The following is a 19,325-nucleotide window of genomic DNA, read 5'->3' on the forward strand; positions in this document are numbered from 1 at the left end:
ACCCCTCAACTGTACCCCCAGCCCAACCATCATCTGTACATCCGAGCCCAACGATCAGCTGCACACCCCCAGTCCAACCCTCACCTGTACACCCAAGCCCACCTCTCACCTGTACACACCAGCCCAACCCTCAACTGTACACCCACAGCCGAACACTCACCTGTACACCCCAGCCCACAACTCACCTGTACACCCCAGCCCAACACTCACCTGTACACCCCAGCCCACCCCTCACCTGTACACCTCAGCCCAACACTCACCTGTACATCCCAGCCCACCCCTCACCTGTAAACCCCCAGCCCAACCCTCACCTGTACACCCCAGCCCAACCCCCACCAGTATACATCCAGACCAAGCCTCACGTGTACACCCCAGCCCACCCCTCACCTGTACACACCAGCCCACCACTCACCTGTACACCCGCAGCCCAACCCTCACCTGTACACACCAGCCCAACCCTCACCTGTACACCCCAGCCCAGCACTCACCTGTTTACCCCAGCCCACCCCTCACCTGTACAACCCAGCCCCCCACTCAGCTGCACACCCGCAGCCCAACCCTCACCTGTGCACGCCAGCCCAACCCTCAACTGTACACCCCAGCCCAAGCATTACCTGTATGCCACAGCCCACCCCTCACCTGTACACCCAGCCCACCACTCACCTGTACACCCGCAGCCCAACCCTCACCTGTACACACCAGCCCGCCCCTCACCTGCACACCCCAGCCCGCCCATCACCTGTACACCCCAGCCCACCCCTCACCTGTACACCCCAGCCCAACCCTCACCTGTACACCCCAGCCCAACCCTCACCTGTATGCCCCAGCCCAACCCTCACCTGTACACCCCAACAAAGAGTTCCCAGGACTCTACCCCAGTAACAGGGAGTGCCCAGGGAGCGTACCCTAGTAACAGGGAGTGCCCAGGACTGTACCCAAGACAGCACACAACCGTCTGAGGAAAGCCCTGTGGCTGACAGCGTGCTTCATTGCACAGAGAGCCGGGGGTATCGGGCCTTACCTGTAATCAACGTCCCACCAGATGTATCTGGGCCTTACCTGTAATCAACTTCCCACCAGTGGTATCGGGACATTACCTGTAATCACCGTCCCTCCAGGGTTATCTGGGCATTACCTGTAATCACAGTCCCACCAGTGGTATCTGGACATTACCTGTAATCAGCGTCCCACCATGAGTATCACGGCATTACCTGTAATCACCGTCCCTCCAGGGTTATCTGGGCATTAACTGTAATCACCATCCAACCAGGGGTATCTGGACATTACCTGTAATCACCGTCCCACCATGAGTATCCCGGCATTACCTGTAATCACCGTCCCTCCAGGTTTATCTGGGCATTAACTGTAATCACCGGCCCACCAGGGGTATCCGGGCATTACCTGAAATCACCGTCCCTCCAGGGTTATCTGGGTATTACATATAATCACGGTCCCACCAGGGGTATATGGGCATTACCTGTAATCACCGTCCCAACCGGGGTATCCGGGCATTACCTGTAATCACCGTCCCACCAGGGGTATCTGGTCATTACCTATAATCACTGTCCCACCAGGGGTATCTGGGCATTATCTGTAATCACCGTCCCACCAGGGGTATCCGGGCATTACCTGTAATCACCGTCCCACCAGGGGTATCCGGGCATTACCTGAAATCACCGTCCCACCATGAGTATCCCGGCATTACCTGTAATCACCGTCCCTCCAGGGTTATCTGGGCATTACCTGTAATCACGGTCCCACCAGGGGCATCTAGACATTACCTGTAATCACCGTCGCACCATGAATGTCCCAGCATTACCTGTAATCACCGTCCCTCCAGGGTTATCTGGGCATTACTTGTAATCACGGTCCCACCAGGGGTATCTGGGCATTACCTGTAATCAACGTCCCACCAGGGGTATTCGGGCATTACCTTTAATCACCGTCCCACCAGGGGTATCTGGGCATTTCCTGTAATCACTGTCCCACCAGGGGTATCCTGGCATTACCTGTAATCACTGTCCCACCATGGTATATGGGCATTTCCTGTGATCACCGTCCCACCAGTGGTATTTGTACATTACCCATAATCACCGTCCCTCCAGGGGTATCTGGGCATTACCTGTAATCACTGTGCCTTCAGGGATTTCTAGGCATTACCTGTAATCACCGTCCCTCCAGGGGTATCTGGGCATTACCTGTAATCACTGTCCCACCAGGGGTATCTGGGCATTGCCAGCAATCACTGTCCAACCAGGGGTACCTGGGCATTACCTGCAATCACTCTCCCAGCAGAGGTATCCAGACATTACCGGTAATCACCATCCCACCAGCGATATCCGGGCATTAGCTGTAATCACCGTCTCTCCAGGAATATCAAGGCATTACCTGTAATCACTATTCCACCAGGGGTATCCAGGCATTGCCTGTAATCTCCTTCAAACCAGGGGTATCCGGGCATTACCAGTAATCACTATCCCACCAGGGGTATCTGAGCATTACCTGTAATCACCGTCCCACCAGGGGTATCTGGGCATTACCCCTAATCACCGTCCCACCGGGGATATCTGGGCATTACCTGTAATCACCTTCACACCAGTGGTATCGGGCATTACCTGTAATCACTGTCCCAACAGGGGTATCTGGGCATTACCGGTAATCACCGTCACACCAGGGGTATCTGGGCATTATCTATAATCACTGTCCCACCAGGGGTATCTGGGCTTCTCCTGTAATCACTGTCGCACCAATTGTATCCGGACATTACCTGTAATCTCCGTCCCACCAGGGGTATCTGGGCATTACCGGGAATCACTGTCCCAACAGAGGTATCTGGGCATTTCCTGTAATCACTGTCCCACCAGGGGTATTTTGGCATTACCTGTAATCACTGTCCCACCAGGGGTATCTGGGCATTACATGTATTCACTGTCCCACCAGGGGTATCTGGGCATTACCTGTAATCACCTTCACATGAGGGATATTCAGGCATTACCTGTAATTACCATCCTACCAGGAGTATCTGGGCATTGCCTCTAACTACTGTCCCACCAGGGGTATCTGGGCATTTCTTGTAAACACTGTCCCACCAGGGGTATCTTGGCATTACCTGTAATCACTGTCCCAACAGGGGTATCTGGGCATTTCCTGTAATCACTGTCCCACCAGGGGTATCTGGACATTACCTGTAATAACCGTCACTGCAGGTATATCCTGGAATTACCTGCAATGGGTAGCACCAGGGCTATCCTGTCATGGGAGCCAGTATTCTATCAAAATTAGTGGATAATATGAAAGGTTTGTTAGCTGGATTTCTCACACCGGCCAATTCTCAGGCCACTGGGAGTGTGAGTGAGATCTCCTGTTGGGCTCCAGTTTGGACAGTCTTGTGCTGTGGATTGATGTCCACCAGTGTCAGATTACCACGGACCGAGGAGTCGTTCACTCCATCAGTCTGGCCCAGATTCAAGCAGATGTTGGATGAAAAGATGACAGTGAGCCGACATGAGGGGGCCAGATGGTTAAGGCTTTATTCTGTGCTTACATTGTGTGTCTGTACATTTGCCTTATCCTGGGTCAATAGCAGCAATGACAGGATTAACAATAAGGAGGGACTGTGTCTGAGGTGGATGGAAGCGTGTGGCAGCGGGTTCCGAGATGAGTGGGTGCCCTGCCACTCGAACCAAAGGGGCTTTGAGGAACACGGGCCAAGAAATCGGATATGGCCTGAAAACGGGCAGAGTCATGACCCAGCGTTACTTAGCTGCGTCTGGACAAAGTGGTCTAAGTAGCACGCAAAATTCATGCTGAGTGCTCTTTTACATGATTATAGTGCTGATCTGAGCACTAAACCCGCTGCTCATTGCTTTACCGCTCAACAGATGGGCCAATATCGGGTGCAGTCCGACTGCAAGTCATGTTAGGCCTCGGCTTTCTCCACTACTTAAAGGGAAGGTTCTTTGATGCAGCAGCACCTCATTGTCATTCCATTTGGAGCGCCACTTGTAAGATCACGCTGTATCAGAGAGCTCTCCTGCAGCCTCAGTTTGCTGCCACCCAAGCTCAGACTGCTGCCACCATGGCTGGGTTTACCAGTGTTGAACGGGGCTTGCAGGGTGTCACAGCCGCCCAGCCATCTGGCCACCAACAGATTGCTAGGAATGTTGAGGCACCACCCTGGGGAGAGTGGCAGTGGATCTGGGGAGCAGGAACCTGCTGCCCTCTCTCAGGATGACAGCACTCCTATTCCCACCTCTGCCACTCCACCTATTGCCCTTGCCGCTGCCTGCCAGCCAGCCTAGGCTGCTGCCGCCCATGCCGAGGTGGTGCAGTCTACAGCCAGGCATTCTAGGGCTAGAGCTGTTCGAGGTCGTCCTGCAAGGCCATTTGCAGTCTCCCCCACTGAAAGTCAGCAGCCTTCCACGGGCCATTATGCAGCCACTGGGGGAATTGTTCGCAATTAACACAGGGCGGTAAGTTGAGCGGCGAACTCCAAAACACGTGGGAAGTGCGGCAGCTGCCATGTTTCCCCGACTCAGGCCTTAAGGGCCTGCGGTAAGACTGCGGATTTCTAGGCCTTGAAGCTTAACTTTCAGCAGCGGGATTCCCCTCCTTGGCCCAGTTGGAGCCTTTAATCGCTTCTCTCACTTTGACCAAAAACAATTTTTGAGCTTCGATGTCTGATGGCCACTGGATGTAGGTCTTCTTTTTCATGACCTTTCTCATCTTGTGGTAGGTTGAGAGTTCAGCATCTGGAATCCTCTCCAAGAAGATCAGGATGATGATATCTTTCATCTCGTGGAAGAGCCTGTAGCTCGCTAGCTGCAGTTCCATGGAGCACCACTCGCTGTACAGGTAGTTGCGGCTCATCACACAGATGGTCTTCCTGCTCCGGTAGATGCTGTCCACGATGTTGTCGATGATATATTTGCCCAGCTCAAAATCTCTGTGGTGGAGGCAGAGTTTGAAGCTTTGAGGTCCTCTCGTTTCCAGGTTTGGCACCAACACTTGCAGAACCCAGTCTTCGTCCTGAGAATTATAGGAGATTAATGCATCATACCTGTAGGACTGCTGACTCTCTCACCTCCCTCTGTGGTCATTCAACCATGATCGGAAAATATAAAACCCATACTTGATGTGCCAGTACCCTTTGCTGTAGAATATAGGGATGAACATGAACAAGATCAAGACCGGCACAGTTATATGGAACATGATCTGCCCAATGTCCAAGTAACAAACGCGAGCATCAAACTTATACAAGTATTCAGTTGGCGGATCTGCACATGTTTGGTTGTAAAAATAGATAACCTGCACCCTGGGGTTGGACAGGGACCAGTTTTGGAACCAACTGATGTCACAGGTCACACAGAATCACAGAAACCCCACAGTGCAGATAGAGGCCATTTCGGCCCATCGAGCCTGCACCGACACATATCCCACCCAATCCCCGTAACCCCACGTATTTAATCCCCCTAACACTAAGGGTCAATTTATCATAGCCAATCAACCTAACCCGCACATCTTTGGACTGTGGGAGGAATCCGGAGCACCCGGAGGAAACCCACGCAAACACAGGGAGAATGTGCAAACTCCACACAGTCACCCGAGGCCGGATTTGAACCCGGGTCCTTGGTGCTGTGAGGCAACAGTGCTAATCACTATGCCACCGTGCTAGGGGAACGGGTTCTTCCGTAGATCCAGGTAGGTCAGGGAGGGCAGGTGTTCCACAACCGTGCTATTGATGATCTCAATGGCGTTTTTCCCCAAGAACAATGTCCTGAGGTTGGAAAGGTTTCCAAAGACGTCAAGAGACATGGATTGGAGGCCGACATTTTCAAGGTTGAGTCTCTCTAGACTCTGGAGATTCTTGAAGATCCTTGGATTCAGGCTGTGGATCCCATTGCAAGCATCGGGCATGGAGAGGATTCTCAAATTGATCAGGTCTTCAATTCCATCTTTGGACAGTGACATTTTATTCTCTCCTATATACAGGTCTCTTAAAGAGATGAGGCCATTGAAAAACTTTGGAGGAATAATGTTGATGCCGTAGGGTTGCTGGGCTTGTAGTTTGAGAATGTAGAGCTTTGTGAGGTTAACAAAAGGAGATGCTGCAATCAGGCCAGTGTTGTATCTGATCCGGTTACTGTCCAAGTCCAACACTCCTAATGATGGGAGGATGTCGAAGATCTCCCTGCTGATACGGGTTATACAGTTCCTCTCGAGATAAAGCTTGGTCAGGTTGTGTAATCCACAGAAAGAGTGGATGGTGAGGGTTCGAATTTTGTTCCCTCCCAGGTCCAATGTGTTCAGGTTATTGAGATTTGCAAACACCTTGCTGAAAACAATTGAGATCCTGTTGTTTCTGAGATTGAGATTCCTGAGACTCCCAACGTTGCTGAAGGTGTGTTCATAGATGTCAGTTATGAGGTTGTTGTCGAGTCGGAGCTCCTCCAAGTTGGTGAGGTTAGAAAAGGCAGCCTTGTTGATGACAGCAATGTTGTTAATGTTCTGCTTTAGGGTCCGGAGATGGGGAGCATAAGAGAAGGCGTGACTATAAATGGTGAAAATCCTGTTGTAGCGAAAGGTTAGGAGCGACAGCTTGGGAAACACCGCGACTGCCTTCACATCCTTGTAACAGGAAGGTAACTTAATGATTCTGTTGTGCTCGATAATGAAAGAAACAACTTGCTTTCTTTTCGATGCAAATTCAAAGCACTCCACAGATGTGAGGAGATTGTGTGATAAATCCCAGCTGGTGATGGGTGGGCACTGGGATAGGGAATGGGCAGGGAGGAATAAGATCTGATTGTTCTGCAGGACCAGGCTCTTCATAGTCCTGAGACCCAGATAGTGGCACAGGTTGGACAGCTGACTCTGGTTGTGCAGCCTTAACCCAGAGTATTGAACATTCTGTAGATCCAGGTTTGCAGATTTGAGAAACTCGGTGACATTTAAGGGGTTGTTCTTGATGATCAAACACGAGATGTTCCTCAGGTCAACTTTAGAAAATTCCAAAGCATCGGAGAGTTTGTTATTGGACAGATCCAACCTGAGAATGTTGCTGAGGAAGTTCCGTTGGCAGTCAAATGTTGTGAGAGAGTTGTTAGAGAGGGAGAGGTTTCGGAGGGAGGGCGGGAGGGCGGTGCGATGTTGCAGGGAGGCGAGTTGATTGTTGCCCAGATCCAGGAGCGTCAGATTACTGAGCCCAGAGACAGCGCTCACCAGATGGGAGAAACTGTGGAGTTTATTGGAGCTTAAGACAAGTGTTTGAAGATTGTCCAATGCAGCGAATGCTTTGTGTTCAACTGTGACTAAGCGGTTGTGATGGAGAAGGAGTTGATCTAACTTTTCAAGTTCTTGGAAGCCCGAAGAGTTCAGATGAGAGATACTGCTGTAGGACAGGTTAAGTGTCAGTAGGCTGGTGAGATTACTGAACGCACCGCAGCAAACACTCTCAATCCGATTGTAATCCAGCCGCAGGGTGAGCAGCTTGGACAGGCTGCGGAAGCTGTCCGCTTGCAGTTGGGTGAGCCAGTTGTGGGAGATGTTCAAGTGCACGGTGCTGGCTGGGAGGTCCGACACGGCACTAGAGACCTGTGTCAGGAAGCGGTGGACGCACTGAAAGGTACCATTGTGGTTGGCATCCTGCATGCAGTTATTGAAACTGTACCCGGGGACTGTGGGCACCAACACATTGCAGGAGAGGGCACAGAGAAGCATCGGCCATTCAACGCTCAGTCTCAACATCACAGCCTCCTTCTTCCGTCCGAGGGTTCAGATGTTTTGCAGGACCTCACTCAAGATAAATTCTGTGGGTGTGATTTTTTTTTCTCTGTCGCTTCCAGAACAGCCTGTAAAGTCAGAGATGGTTTACATTGTCAGTTTAGTAGAAATTAAGCAAATCAGTTAACATGCTTCCATGGATACTCTGCTCTCCACTACTCTGAAAAGCCATTCCCATGTTTAATATCTGTGATGTGCGGAAGGCTCCTTTCTGTCCAGATATTATCAGCTCCCTGAAGACCCCTTTCTCCTCTGAACACCTCACACTCTCGCATACCTCGCCCATTCCATCATCACCTGCGGCTCTCCCAGGCCACGGCTACTTTCTCATTAAGATCTGCTTCCTCTTTGTATTGACGTGCCAAAGGCCCCAGGCCCTGATGACTGTGTTCTCGAATACTGAGGGAAGACAGAGAGGAGATAACAGAGGCTTTGAGGACAATGCTCCAAACATCCTGTGCACTGGTCCACATATTATAAAGAAGATATAGAGGCACTGGAGAAGCTGCACAAAAGGTTTGTACCAGAACTGAGAGGTTTCAACGATCAGGAAAGATTAAACAGGCTGGGGCTCTTTAGAAAAGAGACTGAGAGGTGACCTAATAGAGGTCTTTAAAATTATGAAGGGGTTCGATAGGGTAGATAGAGAGAAGATATTTGTAGTTGTGGGGGGGACCAAAACTGGGGGCCACACATATGGGATAGTCACTAATTAATCCAATAGGGAATTCAGGAGAAAGTTCTTTACCCAGAGAGTGGTGAGAATGTGGAAGATGCTACCAGAAGGAATGATTGAGGCGAATGTCATTTGAGTGGAAGCTAGATAAGGACCTGAGGGAGAAAGGAATGGAAGGATGTGGTGATAGTATGAGATGAAGTAGGGTTGGAGGAGGCTCGTGTGGAGCATAAACGCTGGCGTGGACCGGACGAGCCGAATGGCCTGTGTCTGTGCTGTAAAATTCTATCTAAACCTTGGATATGGAAGTTGGGCCACATGCCTGCAGTTGCCAATATAACAACTCTATTCAATCAGAGTGAAAGGGATAAATCAGACCAGTCGGCCTAACATTGGTGGTGGGTGAGCTCCCAGAGAAAGAAAAAAGAAAGTCTTGCATTTCTGCAGCGCCTTTCATGACCTCAGGACGTCCCAACGCTTTAGCGCCAATGAAGTGTCGTCACTGTTGTAATGTAGGAAATGTGGTAGCCTATTTGCGCACAGCAAGCTCCCACAAACAGCAGTGTGATAATGACCAGATAATCTGTTTCAGTTGTGTTGATTAAGGGATAAGTATTGGCCCAGGACCCAGGGGAGAACTCTCCTGCTCTGCTTCGAAATAGTGCCATAGGATCTTTAACACCCACCTGAGAGGACAGACACGGCCTCGGTTTAACATCTCATCTGAAAGACAGCGCCTCCGACAGTGCAGCACACTCTGTCTACTGCATTGGAGTGTCAGCATGGATTTTTGTGCTCAAGTCACTGGAGTGGGGAGAGCGAGAGTGACTCAGGGCAAGGGTGCTTCCTACTGAGCCACGGCTGACGGGAGCAGGGACTGCAGGGAGGATGAGCAACCTGGCCACAGCACCGTGGAACGGGGGGCCATTCAAGAGGGGGGAGTGAATAGAAATGTTGTAGTGGTAGGGAAAAGTATTTTTAGGGGGATAGATAGAGTTCTCTGCAGCCAAGAGCGAGAGTCCCGAAGGCTGTGTTGCCTACCCGGTGCCAGGGTTAAGGACATCTCCTCTGGGCTGGAAAGAAACTTGCAGTGGGAGGGGGTGGATCCAGTTGTCGTGGTCCATGTTGGTACAAATGACGTAGATAGGACGAGGAAGCCGGTTCTGTTAAAGGAGTATGAGCAGCTAGGGATCAAAATAAGAAACAGAACCTCAAGGGTAATAATCTCTGGATTATTACCTGAGCCACGAGCGAATTTGGCTAGGACAAATAAAATTAGGGAGTTAAATGCGTGGCTCAAAGACTGGTGTGGGAGAAATGGGTTTTGCTTCCTGGGACACTGGCACCAGTATTGGGGCAGGAGGGAGCTGTTCCGTTGGAACGGGCTTCACTTGGCCAGTGCTGGGACTGGAGTCCTGGCGGATCAGATAACTAGGGCTGCAGAGAGGGCTTTAAACTAACTAGATGGGGGGAGGTTCCTGGAGAGCAAATAATAAAAATGACAACAGAGAAGGTCATAGACTTAGGTAGCAGTGAGGAAATTAAAACCAGAGCGTGTCAGGAAGGGGCAGAAGGTATGGAGCAAAAGTTAAAGTAATAAAAAGGGCAAAAGCAGGAACTAAGTGTCACAAAACATATTTGAAAGTTCTCTATCTGAATGCACGTAGCATTCGTAACAAAATAGATGAGCTAATGGCACAAATAACTACATATGGGTATGATCTTGTGGCCATTACAGCAACATGGCTGCAGGGTGACAATGCCTGGGAATTAAACAAACCAGGTTATTTAACTATCAGGAAGGACAGGCAGGAAGGAAGGGGAGGTGGAGTGGCTATGTTAATAAAGGAAGGAACCACTGTAATACAGAGCAATGATATTGGGTCAAAAGATCAGGATAATGAAACAGTTTGGGTGGAGGTAAGGAATAATAAGGGGAAAAAAACACTAGTGGGCGTAGTCTATAGGCCTCCGAACAGTTGCAACTTTGTTGGACGGAGTATCAATCAGGAAATAGTTGAGGCTTGTAATAAGGGAACATCTATAATTATGGGGGATTTTAACTATCATATTAATTGGACAAATCAAATTGGGCAGGGCTGCCTTGAGGATGAGTTCATTGAGTGTATTAGAGATGGGTTTCTTGAGCAGTATGTTACTGAACTGACCAGGGGGCAAGCAACCTTAGATCTGGTCCTGTGTAACGAGACAGGATTAATTAAAAATGTCCTAGTAAAGGATCCCCTTGGAATGAGTGACCATAACATGGTTGAATTCCATATTCAATTAGAGGGTGAGAAGGTTGGATCTCAAACAAGCGTGCTAAGCTTGAATAAAGGAGACTATGAAGGTATGAGAGCGGAATTGAGTAGAGTGAATTGGGAAAATAGATTAAAGGGTAAGACGATACATGATCAGTGGTGTACATTTAAGGAGTTATTTTACAACTTCCAAAAAAATATATTCCACTGAGAAGAAAAGGGTGTAAAAGAAAAGACAGCCATCCGTGGCTAAGTAAAGAAATTAAGGATAGTATTCGACTAAAAACAAGGGCATAGAAGGTAGCCAAATCTAGTGGGAGGATAGAGGATTGGGAAAACTTTAAAAGACAGCAAAAAATAGCAATAAGATTGATTAAGAAAGGGAAGATAGATTATGAAAGTAAATTAGCAAAAAATATAAAAACAGATAGTAAGAGTTTTTATAGTTATATAAAAAGAAAAAGGGTGGCTAAAGTAAATGTTGGTCCCTTAGAGGTTGAGACCGGGAAATTAATGGTGGGAAATATGGAGATGGCAAAAACACTGAATGAATATTTTGTATCAGTCTTTACAGTAGAGGACACTAAGAATATCCCAACACTGGACAAACAGGGGGCTATAGGTGAGGAGGAGCTAAACACGATCAAAAAGATGAGGAAGTGGTACTCGGTAAAATAATGGGACTCAAGGCGGATAAATCACCTGGACCTGATGGCTTACATCCTAGGGTCTTGAGGGAAGTGGCGGTAGGGATTGTGGATGCATTGGTAATAATTTTCCAAAACTCCCTGGACTCTGCAAAGGTCCCGGCAGACTGGAAAACTGCTAATGTAACACCCTTATTTAAAAAGAGCAGTAGACAGAAGGCTGTAAACTATGGAACGGTTAGCCTAAATTTGTGGTAGGTAAAATTTTGGAATCCATTATTAAGGAGACAGTAACAGGACATTTGGATAATCATAATTTAATAGGACAACGTCAGCATGGTTTTATGAAGGGGAAGTCATGTTTGACAAATTTGCTGGAGTTCTTTGAGGAAGTAACATATAGGGTGGATAAAGGGGAACCAGTGGATGTAGTGTATTTAGACTTCCAAAAGGCATTTGACAAGATGCCACACAAAAGATTATTGCTTCAGATAAAAAATCACGGGATTGGGAGAAATATTCTGGCATGGATAGAGGATTGGCTGTCTAACAGAAGGCAGAGAGTTGGGATAAATGGTTCATTCTCAGACTGGCAATCAGTAACTAGTGGTATTCCGCAGGGGTCAGTGCTGGGTCCCCAACTCTTTACAATCTATATTAACGATTTGGAGGAGGGGGCCGAGTGTAACATATCAAAGTTTGCAGATGATACTAAGATGGGAGGGAAAGTAGTGAGTGAGGAGGATATAAAAAATCTGCAAGGGGACATAGACAGGCTAAGTAAGTGGGCAGAGATTTGGCAGATGGAATACAATACTGGAAAGTGTGAGGTTATGCACTTTGGCAGGAAAAATCGTCGAGCAAGTTATTATCTTAATGGCAAGAAACTGGAAAGCACTGAAGTACAAAGGGATCTGGGGGTCCTGGTGCATGAAACTCAAAAGATTAGTATGCAGGTGCAGCAAGTGATTAAGAAGTCCAATGGAATGTTCGCTTTCATTGCTAGGGGGATAGAATATAAAAATAGGGAGGTATTGCTTCAGTTGTACAAGGTATTGGTGAGACCGCACCTGGAATACTGCATACAGTTTTGGTGTCCATACTTAAGAAAAGACATACTTGCTCTCGAGTCAGTACAAGGAAAGTTCACTCGTTTAATCCCGGGGATGAGGGGATGGATATATGAGGAGAGGACTCTACTCATTGGAGTTCAGAAGAATGAGAGGCGATCTTATTGAAACATATAAGATTGTGAAGGGATTTGATCGGGTGGATGCGGGGAGGATGTTCCCGATGATGGGTGAAACTAGAACTAGGGGGCATAGTCTTAGAATAAGGGGCTGCTCTTTCAAAACTGAGATGAGGAGGAACTACTTCACTCAGAGGGTGGTAGGTCCATGGAATATGCTGCCCCAAAAAGCTGTAGAAGCTACATCATTACATAAATTTAAAACAGAAATAGACAGTTTCCTAGAAGTAAAGGGAATTAAGGGTTAGGGGGAGCGGGCAGGAATTTGGACATGAGTCTAGGTTCGGATCGGACATGGCCCTGTGGGTAGCGGAGCGGGCCGAGGGGCTGTGTAGCCTGATCCTGCTCCTATTTCGTGTGTCTAATTCTGTTAGATTCAGGAGATGGTTCTGTGATAGTAGATTGGCGGCTAGGATCAGATCAGCCATGATCTTATTGGATGGCGGAGCAGGCTCGAGGGGCCGATTGGCCTACTCCTGCTCCTATTTCTTATGTTCTTATGGTCTTATAGGGTCTGATGAAAGGGAGGAACTGAAAGAAATCAGTATTTGTAGGGAAATGGTGTTAGGGAAATTGACGGGATTGAAGGCCGATAAATCCCCAGGGGCTGATAATCTACATCCTAGGGTACTTAAGGAAGTGGCCCTAGAAATAGTAGATGCATTGCTGATCATCTTCCAACATTCGATGGAATCTGGAACAGTACCCATAGATTGGAGGGTAGCTAATATTACCCCACGATTGAAAACAGGTGGTAGAGAGAAAAATGGGAATTACAGACCGGTAAACCTGACATCGGTAATGGGGAAAATGCTAGAGTCCATTATAAAAGATGTAATAGCAGAGCACTTGGAAAACAGTGACAGGATCGGACAAAGTCAACATGGATTTACAAAAGGTAAATCGTGCTTGACTAATCTACTGGAATTTTTTGAGGATGTAACTGCTAAAATAGATAATGGAGAACCAGTGGATGTGGTGTATTTGGACTTTCAAAAGGCTTTCGATAAGGTCCCGCATAAGAGATTAGCGTGTAAAGTTAAGGCACATGGGATTGGGGGCAAGGTATTGACTTGGATAGAGAACTGGTTGGCAGACAGTTGAAAAAGAGTTGGAATAAATGGGTCTTTTTCCGAGCGGCAGGCAATAACTAGTGGGGCACTGCAGGGATCGGTCCTTGGACCCCAGCTATTCACAATATATAATAATGATCTAGACAAGGGAACCAGATGTAATATCTCCAAGTTTGCAGATGACACAAAGCTGGGTGGGCGTGTGTGCTGTGAGGAGGATGCCGAGAAACTTCAATGTGATTTGGACAGGTTGGGTGATTGGGCAAAAACATGGCAGATGCAATATAACGTGGATAAATGCGAGGTTATCCACTTTGGTGTCAAAAACAGGAAGGCAGATTATTATCTGAATAGCAATAGATTGGGAGAAGGGGAAGTGCAACGAGACCTGGGTGTCCTTGTACAGCAGTCACTGAAGGTAAGCTTGCAGGTGCAGCAGGCAGTTAAGAAGGCAAATGGTATGTTGGCCTTCGTAGCGAGAGGGTTTGAGTACAGGAACAAGGATGTCTTGCTGCAGTTGTACAGGGCCTTGGTGAGACCACATCGTGGGTATTGTGTGCAATTTTGGTCGCCTTATCTGAGGAAGGATGTTCTTGCCATGGAAGGAGTTCAGCGAAGATTCACCAGGCTGATACCTGGGATGGCAGGAATGACGTATGAGGAGAGATTGGGTCCATTGGGCTTATACTCGCTGGAGTTTAGAAGAATGAGAGGGGATCTCATTGAAACTTATAAAATTCTGACAGGACTGGACAGACCAGATGCAGGAAGGATGTTCTCGATGGCCGGGGAGTACAGAACCAGGGGTCACAGTCTAAGGATAAGGGGTAAGCCATTTAGGACTGAGATGAGGAGGAATTTCTTCACCCAGAGTGTGGTGAACCTGTGGAATTCTCTACCACAGAAGGCAGTAGAGGCCAGTTCATTAAATATATTCAAGAAGGAGTTGGATATATTTCTTAAGGCTAAAGGGATCAAGGAGTATGGGGAGAATGCAGGGACCGGGTACTGAATTTGGATGATCAGCCATGATCGCATTGAATGGTGGAGCAGGCTCGAGGGGCCGAATGGCCTACTCCTGCTCCTATCTTCTATGTTTCTATGTTTCTATGTTCTTATATGGGATAAAATTAATACTCAACTAGAAACCGTTCTAGAAACCAGGAAGCTGGTTAAAAGACAGAAGCAGAGTGCGGTAGTTATTGGGTGTTTTTTTGACTGGACGATGTAAAGAGTTGTCCCCCCTGCATCACTGCTGCGACCGTTGCCCTTCTTGCTATTTCAACAATCTGCACTTGGGTACAGGAGGCAGACCTATCGACATTTGCTGCTAACACGAAAAACAGGGAGCCTGGGTAGCTGTGAAGGAACCGTCAGTGAACATTTAGAGAAGAATATGGAGAGGAAATGTACACCAAATGGTGTGTTAAAAGCTGCCGAGGAGTCTCCAACAATAGATATTTACAGAGCAGAGGAGACCATTCGGCCCACTGTGTTAATTCTGGGTCTTTGCCACAGCAATACTAAACTAAACCCACTGACCCACTATCTCCCCATAGACCTGTATTAATCGGAAACTAATCCCACTGCCCCACTCCCTCCCCAAAGCCCTGTAACAATCCCAAACTAATGCCACTGTCCCGCTCTGTCCCCAAAGCCCTGTAACAATCCCAAACTAATGCCACTGTCCCGCTCTGTCCCCAAAGCCCTGTAACAATCCCAAACTAATCCCACTGACCCGCTATCTCCCCATAGCCCTGTATCAATCCCCAAACTAACCCAACAGCCCCGCTCACACCCCATAGACCTGTATCAATCCCAAACTAATCCCACTGCCCCGCTCTCTCCCCAAAGCCCTGTAACAATCCCAAACTAATCCCACTGACCCGCTATCTCCCCATAGCCCTGTATCAATCCCCAAGCTAATCCCACTGCCCCACACACACCCCATAGACCTGTATCAATCACAAACTAATCCCACTGCCCCGCTCTCACCCCATAGCCCTGAATCAATCCCAAACTAATCCCACTGCCCCCTCACACCCCATAGACCTGTATCAATCACAAACTAATCCCACTGCCCCGCTCTCACCCCATAGGCCTGAATCAATCCCAAACTAATCCCACTGCCCCGCTCACACCCCATAGACCTGTATCAATCACAAACTAATCCCACTGCCCCGCTCTCACCCCATAGACCTGTATCAATCCCAAAAAAATCCCAGTGCCCCACTCTCTCCCCATAGCCCTGCGCCGGCACTTTGAAAGAGCTCTGCAATTAATTTCATTCACCTGCCCTTTCCCCATAGCCCTGTAATGTTTTTCCTTCAAGTATTTATTCAACTGCCTTTTGAAAGTTACTATTGAATCTGCTTCCACCGCCCTTTCAGGCAGCGCATTCCAGATCACAACAACTTGCTGCTTAAAAAAAATGTTTCCTCATGTCACCTCTGGTTCTTTTGCCAATCACCATAAATCTGCGTCCTCTGGTTACCGAACCTTCTGCCAGTGGAAACACTTTCTTCTTATTTACGCTATCAAAACTATTCATAATTATGAACATCTCTATCAAATCTCCTCTTAACCCTCTCTGCTCTAAGGAGAACAATCCCAGCTTCTCCAGTCTCTCCACATAATTGAATTCCCTCATCCCTGGTACCATTCTGGTAAATCTCCTCTGCACCCTCTCTAAGACCTTGACATCCTGTGTTGACTTTAACAACATAGCACTGATTTGACACGTTCCTGTGAAAGATCATTGATCATTAAGAGATTGTAAATCTCACCTGCTTGCTGCTGGGGTTTGCCGATGTTGAGCTGAGACTGTAAGTGCAATGGTTTTGAAATGACAATCAGAGGGGATGTGGTTTAGATGTCACATGAATGAAATGACAGTTTCATCTTAAGAAGGAGAAGTGTAAGTGATGGCAGTCCACGAGGAGGCTGGATTGGCTCGTCTGTGTCATGGGCTGTGGTAACCTACTGTCCAAACTGCCTACTGTGGGCAGCAGCAGCTGTAACAGCTGGGAGCCCCTTTCTTTATCTTTACAACTTCACTTCTCCACCTCTCCCCTCCTGCTGAAACCCATCACAACTGGTCCTCTGCTCAGCCATTGCCCACAGCCAGCAGGGCGAGTGGACAAGAAGCCAGGCTCATTCACACTCTCCCTAACACAGGGCCACAGACACCAATTGTAACCGCTGCCCAGGCTCAGGTCAGCTCCCTCAGCACAGGCCGGGGATGAAGCCTGGGCCTTTCCAAATGCAAGGAAGCAAGAAACAAATACTGACCTGGAAAGGCTCAGCGAGTTCGAGAAATCTGTGCATTTGTTCGATTGAAACCAAAACAGGTTCGAACCCAAGGATGCTTCATACAGGTGGAGAAATTCAGTTCACTTTTTCGACACAATTCAAATCAGCAGAAGCAATGAACACGTTGAAACCGGCAAATATGAACACATCTATCACTAAGCAACAATAGATTAAGGAGCATATGGCACAGTAAAGGAAGAAATGAAAGAAAGATTCAAAGAAAGAAAGAAAGTACAAGGACTTGGGGTTTTATACACTGGCACTGTGTTTCTTTCTGTGCCGGGACAGCAGAGGGCACAATCGGAACATCAGCCACATCAGTGCCTGAAACATGGTTCAATAGGAACAGGAGGAGGCCATTCAGCCCCTCGAGCCTGTCAAACCGGAACTGGCGGAGGCCATTCAGCACCTCGAGCCTGTCAAACCGGAACAGGAGGAGTCCATTCAGCCCCTCGAGCCTGTCAACCGGAACAGGAGGAGGCCATTCAGTCCCTCGAGCCTGTCAAACCAGGACAGGAGGAGACCATTCAGCCCCTTGAGCCTGTCGAACAGGAACAGGAGGAGGCCATTCAGTCCTTCGAGCCTGTTACACAGGAACAGGAGGAGGCCATTCAGCCACTCGAGCCTGTCAAACCGGGACAGGAGGAGACCATTCAGCCCCTTGAGCCTGTCGAACAGGAACAGGAGGAGGCCATTCAGCCACTTGAGCCTGTCAATCAGGAACAGGAGGAGGCCATTCAGCCCCTCGAGCCTGTCGAACAGGAACAGGAGGAGGGCATTCAGCCCCTTGAGCCTGTCAAACAGGAACAGGAGGAGGCCATTCAGCCCCTTGAGCCTGTCAAACAGGAACAGGAGGAGGCCATTCAGCCGATCGAGCCTGTCAAACCGGAACTGGAGGAGGCCATTCAGCCCCTCGAGCCTGTCAAACCGGAAAAGCAGGAGGCCATTCAGCCCCTCGAGCCTGTCGAACAGGAACAGGAGGAGGCCATTCAGCCCCTCGAGCCTGTCCAACAGGAACAGGAGGAGGCCATTCAGCCCCTTGAGCCTGTCAAACAGGAACAGGAGGAGGCCATTCAGTCCCTCGAGCCCGTTGCACTGGAACAGGAGGCCATTCAGCCCCTCGAGCCTGTTACAAAGGAGGAGGCCATTCAGCCCCTCGAGCCTGTTACACAGGAACAGGAGGAGGCCATTTAGCCCCTCGAGCATGTTGCACAGGAACAGGAGGAGGCCATTCAATCCCTCAAGCCTGTTACGCTGGAACAGGAGGCCATTCAGCCCCTCGAGCCTGTTACAATGGAACAGGAGGACATTCAGCCCCTCAAGCCTGTTACATAGGAACAGGTGGAGGCCATTCATTCCCTTGATCCAGTTACACAGGAACAGATAATTTATTATTAATGTTTCATGTGATGTGTTTGCTCTGAAATAAATTGTTAAAAATGTTAACCTGCATTGGCCAGGAATCGAAACCGGGTCTCCCGTGCGGCAAGCAAGAATTGTACCCCTGAACCACCAATGCTCACAGTGACAGCAAGGCTCATTTTCCGTTAGCTACAATTTATTTTTGACTTTTGTTAAGAGAAGCGAGGACACTGCGGTAAAATAAAAAGCGAAATGCAGCAGATGCTGGATCTGAAATTGTTCATTAAATGTTGGAAACACTCCACAAGTCAGGGAACATCTGTGGACAGAAAAACACAGGGTTAACCTTTCAGGTCCATGAACTCTCGGTAGAACTATGATTTTGCAGCTTTGTAGGTCCCGTGTGAGTTTCCTTCCAAACTTTTTAAACTTTTAAACTGCTCAAAAATTACAAAATTAAGAAACTAACCTTCCCTCGAAAAATAAACGGCCCGTACGGTGATCGAACCCGCGACCTTGGCATTATTAGCACCACGCTCTAACCAACTGAACTAACCAGCCCATCTGTAAGGCTTCCCTATAGAACCATCCCTGTTTCTGGTCTTTGCCCGCTAAAACACTTTGTCTTGGAAGGCTGTAAAAGAATGACTTGCATTTCTGCAGGCCTTTCACGACCTCAGGACATCCTAAAGTGCTTTACAGCCAATGAATACTTTTTGAACTTTTTGCATCTGTGACAGGTAGATTGGTCAGGAGGAGGTCAAGAAAGTTTTCCACCCGTGTTGGTTCCCTCACCACCTGCCACAGGCCCAGACTGGCAGCCATGTACTTCAGGACTCGACCAGCTCGGTCAGTAGTGCTGCTACCGAGCCACTCTTGGTGATGGGCATTGAGGTCCCCACCCAGAGTACATTCTGTGCCCTTGCTGCCTTCAGTGCTTCTTCCAAGTGGTGTTCAACATGG

The 19,325-nt window shown here is 48.4% G+C and overlaps 1 pseudogene; it reads right to left on the reverse strand.

Annotated features, from left to right (window-relative positions):
- Positions 1 to 4,584: 4,584 nt before the first annotated feature.
- LOC147085811 (uncharacterized) lies at positions 4,585 to 7,746 on the reverse strand (annotated as a pseudogene).
- Between the last annotated feature and the right edge of the window lie 11,579 nt (positions 7,747 to 19,325).

This window comes from Somniosus microcephalus, unplaced genomic scaffold (genome assembly GCF_052327205.1).
Source record: "Somniosus microcephalus isolate GS21.2 unplaced genomic scaffold, FLI_Smic_1.0 unresolved_chr8, whole genome shotgun sequence".
NCBI lineage: Eukaryota > Metazoa > Chordata > Chondrichthyes > Squaliformes > Somniosidae > Somniosus > Somniosus microcephalus.